Genomic DNA, 7,045 nt, shown 5'->3' on the forward strand with positions numbered 1-7,045 from the left:
TAAGATAAAGGTTAGCTAATTATTCATCATCATCCATGTCTTCGACAATTAAAAAAAAACAAAAATTAAATAAATAAAGAAAACGCTCCGCTGCCCGACGACTCAGACTCGAACTCGGATCTCTCAATTGGCAGTCGGCCATTGCGACTGCTGGGGCGGCGTGAGCAAAATGGCATACATAAATGTCTATTGTTTCCTTTGCACTAGCTGATTTCGAATCAGCATTCGAAGCTGGCAACGATATTTTCGAGTTCACTCGGAATCAGTAATAGCAATTTTTCCGTATTCGTAGCAGGCATTCGAATTCGTAGATTTTCTACGATGGATTCCGTGATAGCCCTATTAACCCAGCCGGCAAAAAATCCGAAAATGCATACGAAAAAGGAAAAAATGTTTATGAATTGCGTATGTTTGTCCGTTTACCGATTCCATTTTCGGATACTTTGACGATGCGTTTTTCCACTAAAGTGTGTGGCAGAAACGAAAGTACAGACAAGAACCGAAAATTGTTTTGAAACGAATATGTTTTTGGCTGTTTTTCTGAAATGTTTGTTATTGAATTTTTCGTTCAATAAGCTTTCCTTTTGCACTTCACAAATGGTTTTTCAGGGTTCAAAAAGAAAAAAGGGAGCGCCTGACGGCATTCGAACCCGACATGCACTGAAAGCTAAGAAACTGCAGATTTCCCCTAAATTTCGTAGTCTCATACTTGGATTTACATTGTCTTTGTAAAAATATAAGCCATCTTTAACATGAACAACATTGGTAATAGTTGCGATGCCGTACGAGTCCGGACTAGTCAGAAATAGTCAGAATCAGGCAGATTTTACTGGAAATCGATCCCGTACTCGGTTCTCTTACTATTGAGTGGACAAAAAAGAGAGTAAATAAGGTTCTCTCTCCGGGAGAACTTACCAGTTTTTGTCCGAAGATTTTTTGCTGGTAAATTCTGGTAAATGTGTCAAACGATCAGCTGTAGTGTGTTTGGCAACCAAATTGTAAACAAAAGAAAAGTGCACGCTTGTAATTCATGTTGAAAAGTATTTAATTACTTGTTTAAGTGGATTATAATGAATTTTAAAGTATTTTTGGTTATTTACATGTGTGAGCTGAGCGTGTTTACATACAAAATAAGCAAAAATTACAACCAAAATTTGGAGGTTATATTGAATTTGACAGAAGTTACCATTTTTTACTTTACTTTTCAATGTTCTCGTTCTGAGCGATTTTTTATTTTTTGAGAGTTTTACTAGTTTTAGCCCGAAGAATACGGGATTGCACCTAATATTAGGTTGGGACAAAATTCTCCAGCAGCAAAAGTTCTTGGTATATTCAAAGGAAAATTATGGTACAAACGAAAAATGTCATACGGCAACCATAGTCAGCACGCACTAAAATAAACAAAGTGGAGATTAATGGAAAAATTAACTCAACAAACCTTGTGCTTATTAAATTTACTCACTTTTTCGTTGTATACTAGCATAAGTAATAAAATTTGCAATAAATAATTCAAAAAGGCCATATTTTCTTTTGTTTATTTACAAACATGTGTTTGTGATCAGCTGATTTTCTCACTTGCAAGTTTTTGCTGGGAAAAAATTTTCCAGCAGAGATTTGCAGCTCTCTTTCACATTTTGCTCTCTCAATTTCCCCTACTTTGCAAGTTTTTTGGGTACGAGAACGCAAAACCAGTAAAAGTTTTCTAAAACTTTATATAGTTGGGCGTACGACTACACTCCTATTAAAAAAAAATCTATATGTATACTCAATTATGTGAGTAACTGTACTTATGTACATATATAAATAAGTTGTTGATAGTCCAGCCAATTTGATCAAAAAACTTTCGGTAAAAAAGGTGTTGTTGTAGCGGCTACTCAATCCAGTAGCTCGTTTCTGTAACAATTCTCTACCAAGGCGAATTGAGATATGAATGAATTGAGAATGTAGTATATTCTCTACCAGTAGAGAAATAATCGATAGAGAAGAGTTATAGAAGAAGCTCAGATCGGCTTGTCCATCAATCGCTGTCGTTAGGCTAAGCTAACGGTAGACCCAGGAAGTGCGCAACTTTCATAGGCACAAGGGCATTCGCTGGATAGGATTTCGGGGGCATGCGAAGAGGTGCCATGAGTCATGTGGCGACTCTCTGCAGACCGTTGGGTACATCTGCGTTCACTCTGCTCAGGTACGAGTTTAACCTGCTGCAGTATCCAGAGCGACAAAGCCCTGTACCGTCCCGTGGCATTCACAGGTCGGGAGTCTATGTAGGTTGAGACCGACTCCCTGGGAATGCCGTTTATGGCCTTCGGTATGCTGTCGGGTTCAGAGGCTGTTTTATGAACCTCTGGACTTCGTCCGTCAGTTCGTACAGATGCATCCTGACGTGCCTTGGCGAGGGCTTTGCTGCAAGAAGTTGTCTTTTCGGTTGCCCGCGTATGTGGAACCCTACTAGGAACTGCTTGCAGAGTATTGTATTGTGCTCCTTGTTGGGGAGCATCTAGGCCTCGTGTAGGTAGTGTAGGGGCGACATCAGAAGGCATCCAATCGCGCTCCAGAGTGCCGTATTCTGGCATGTCTGTAGCTTTATTCACTGAGTCTTGCTAGTCCCCAGTTTTGTCTCTAAAAATAACTGACAAATGTCGACCACTCATAATTCCCTGGCCATCGTATTAGCCCCTGTACCAGAGAGGAAGCCTCAATGTCTTCTAGTAGCGTGGAGTTACTGACGGAGTCAAACGACATATCCAACGCTACTAGGACTGTTCTTTCACAGAGACGGTTTCGGTTTAGGCCACGAGTTATCTAATGGCCCTAATAAGTAGTTTATATTTAGCACGACAAATTGTTGTTGAAAAGGTAATTTTATGAAAAGGCATTGATGAGTGGCAACACTGTAGTAAGCAACACGGAGGGCTGCAGTAATCGACAAAATTCAGCGTTTAGGTATAAGTTCTGCGTTATTGACTAGTTTCATCTTTACTTTTGATAGAATAATTAGACTTCGTCCCCTTCTATTTACTTGATTTTAAACATTTTCTATTTTGTGTGTTAAAACACGTCCTTTTTAAGTATTTCAAGTTGAAATATTCATAAAAATAATTTGGCCACATAAATCGGCCAAATACCTCTATGTGCGTCGGCTACTGAGTCTAGTAGCGCAATTGGGTACTGTTTGAACCTCCCCGCTGATGAAAGCAAGAGGCGCACTAGGTGTTGGCAGTTTATGCAGGCTTGTTGTCCCTCGACGTTTGGCTTTGCCCACCAGGGGATACAGCGTAAGCGGTCGACTAAAATAGCTCTGTCGTCACGCTTCGTCTGGTTGGACAATGACTCAAGGTTGATCAAAGTTAAGGTGGAGTTACAGGTCTTCAGATGCTCTTCCCACTTCATCCATTTATGTACGTTCACAAGTTGCCGAATGTCCGTATTAATGTGCCTAATGCGGGGATTTCCGGGATCGGCCTGACAAAGGTTGTCACAACCATCAACTAAAGCAGTCGCTTCAGCTGAAAAATTCGGACGGGGGTCGCAACGTTATGCTGTTTATCAGACAGGCGCTTAAAATTGTTATGTCAGGCAAGCTACTGCAGCTGCCTATAATCCTGATGGGTGCGTCGTCGTTCATTGCGGAGATTGTCGAATCCTCTATCTGCTCGACCATGTGTATTCCTCTACGATCATTCCATAGGCTTTAATACCAAAGAGGGTGGTGCGCTTTAAAGTCAACGACTACTATACGGTTTTCACCTCTGAGGAGCACATCTATTTCAGGGCGATATCCTGCAGGGCAGCTGGTGACAGGGGGTATAAGTTACATATATCGAGCTCGACATCACCTGACCGGATAGCAATACCCTGACACCCTGCGGTCGATTTCTGCTTTGTTGAGATAATACTGCACAGTTTGATGCGTGATGAACGCTAGACCACCACTTTCTCGCTCGCAATCTCGACGGTGCAAATTGTATCCGGCAAATGTGCAACTTCGTCTCTTGAACCTCAGCTACTAACATTCCATGCCGTTGCTGTTGAATTGTAGGATATTTGCGTGCCTTGGGAGACTGATTGCAATGTGTGGTGTGGGCGGGAAAGGGAAATACTACCCGCTTTTATTTTATTAAAATCGGATAACATTTCCCATTCCCGTCCACTAGTATAAAGGGAGTGGGGCATGGCTGGTCGCCAATCCACCAAACTTTTTTATATTTCTGGGTTTTTATACAAAATAAATAGATCTTGCACCAAATTTTTGCTATTTTGGAGGATCGTTACTAGTCCTTGCCACATTAGAATACAAAATTCGGATACCCTGTGGGCAGGGAGTTGACCAATTTTCACCATATTTCAGAAGTATGGCTGTGTGCCCATTGGTAACATTTTTTTTCTCCGTCGTGAGACAAGGTAACAAAATTTACTATGGTGTACAAATAAATTGAATTTTGCTGTGCCAATTGCAAACTAAAATTTTGACAGTTGAGAATAACCAAACAAACACTCATGCCAAAGCCCTATTTTTGTGTGTTGCTGAAATTATTCAAATGTATATCTATTTCGCAGCTTGCAAGTAGCGTACGCTTTTTGTGCTTTTTTCAACTTCAATTTTGATTTTCCCTCTTTATTACCACCAAACATATTTATATGCTGTCAAAATTTTACCTGGCACCATGAGCTAGGTAAAATTCTGACGTTCGTATTCACCACGAAACATGTAAAATTTTTAGTTTTATCATTCAAAATTTCCTATTTTCTATCAATTGGCACATGCCATATATCTTCCTAGTTTAATCCAAGTTACAAGCCGAATTTCATTGGAATCGGATAACATTTACCAAATCCGCCCCATAGTGTAGTGGGCATGGCAGTCCGCTAACATCAACAATTTTTCACATTTCTTCATTCCTAGGTAAAAGTACTCCACGTTACAATTTTCAGCAAAATCGGAGCTCATTTACTACTTTTTGCCACATTTTATATTGAGCTCTTCCACTGTGCGACGTCGCGGGGGAAGTTTGCGACTGAGCAGTACAGCAGGGGCCCACATAGTCACTCGTCCAATCTCGCGTGGTGCCCAGTCCGGAACATGCCCTAAAGAGACATCAGCCAAAGCAGGAATCGCACTTGACTGATGTCACATTACGGTATATTCTGGACCAACACACCGAGCAAATGGTGGGAGGGACGGACAAGGAGTTGCCGGCGGTGGTGTTTCGGTGTTTCTGTGATGTTAAACAAAAATATGCACTTGCATAAATATCTGAGCTCTAACTCCGAACCCGGAGGAGACAATTCCGACCCTCCTCTCTCGTAGGGCCTGACGGTAACATAAAAAAAAAATATTCCGACGAAATGATAACTTCCTCCTTGTTTGGAGGTCGGTTAAAAAACAAAACCGACTTCAATTCTTATATACAAATTTAAGAGTATCGTTGATTTCTTCGTGATCCAATGATCGGATCTAAACCAAATTAGTATGAGAACACCTCTGAGGTACCACCTTTCCCCTAAAAAATTATAGAATCGGGTTAACGTGGTCCAAAGTTATGCGGTAACATACATAAAAAAATATTCCTACGAACTGATACTCTCCTTTTTTTTAAGTCAGTTACAAAAAATCAAGCTTTGACATGGAATATTTTACTCATACGCCATGCACGAGTACGGCAACATTATTTCCTGCCCCCATTCAAAACTTGTTTATTTAGAAGAACAGGCTTTAATAAAAATTAAAAAATATATATATATAAGACATGTTATTTTATTAATTATTTCCTTGTAAAAGTTTAAGTTTTTTTCATAAAATAGAAATTACATACATATCCTGGGGAAATCACCTGATCTGGAAAAACGGTATTCAGATCCATAATCACTAACCCAAAAATAAGTATACGTGTCTCGTCCCATTTTGTGCCCACAATTTAAAAAAATGAGTACATTGACATGAATTGAGGTTTACAGCGGTTTTTGAGGTCCCTGAATTGGAATCTGAAGTCATAATAACAAAAACTAAAAAGGCCGATCCAATATGGCGTCTAAAATCTTAAACACAATAAATTATGTTAACAATCATAGTAAAATTGGTTTATTATTATATTATTTAAGAGTTATTGGGGTCGCTAGATTCGAATATGAAATCAAAGTAACTAAAAACAAAGTGGCCGATACAATCTGGCGCCTGAAATTAAAAGAAATCCACGTAGTATTGAGTTATATTAGGTTTTTTAAGTTTTTATTTAAAATTCTTAAATATAAATGCTATTGAACTATAATATAATCATTTTTACGTGTATCTTACACGAAGTCGGTTAAAAAATTAATAGCAAAAATCATCTTCAGAAAAATTTCAATATTATATGGTACAAAATCGTGTCTTAAACAAAAGTACACGGTCGGATTCTCTCTTCTTCTTCTTCTTTATTGACGCTGTAACCACCTAAGCGATTTTGGCCGAGTACAAAACAGCATGCCAGTCATTTCTCTTCTGTGCTAACTGACACCAATTGGAAATGCCAAGTGAAGCCAAGTCCTTCACCTGGTCTTTCCAACGCAGAGGAGGCCTTCTTCTTCCTCTGATACCAGCATCGCAGCCTGCGTTTCATATTTTCGGAGCAGGAGCGTTTCTGTCCATTCGAACGATATGATCAAGCCAGCGGAGCCGCTGAATTTTACTTCGCTGCACTATGTCTATTTCGTTGTACAGCTCATCGTTAAATTGTCTGCGATATTCGCCATCACCAACGCGTGGAGGTCCGTAAATCTTTCGCAGAATCTTTCTCTCTCATTGTCCATGTCTCCGCGCCTTACACCAGCACAGGCATGATGATGAGCTTTTACCGATAATATCGATGTCGTCGGCATACGCCAGCAATTGTACGCTCTTGTAAAGTATTGTGCCTGAACGGTTCAGTTCTGCGGCTCTTATTATCTTCTCCAACATCAGATTAAAGAAATAACACGAAAAGGAGTTCCCTTGTCTGAAACCTCGTTTGGTATCAAACGGCTCGGAGAGGTCCTTCCCTATTCTGACGGAGCTGGTGGTATTGCTCAA

The sequence above is a fragment of the Rhagoletis pomonella genome, unplaced genomic scaffold, assembly GCF_013731165.1.
Source record: "Rhagoletis pomonella isolate Grant_MI unplaced genomic scaffold, Rhpom_1.0 Rhpom_scaffold_00008, whole genome shotgun sequence".
NCBI lineage: Eukaryota > Metazoa > Arthropoda > Insecta > Diptera > Tephritidae > Rhagoletis > Rhagoletis pomonella.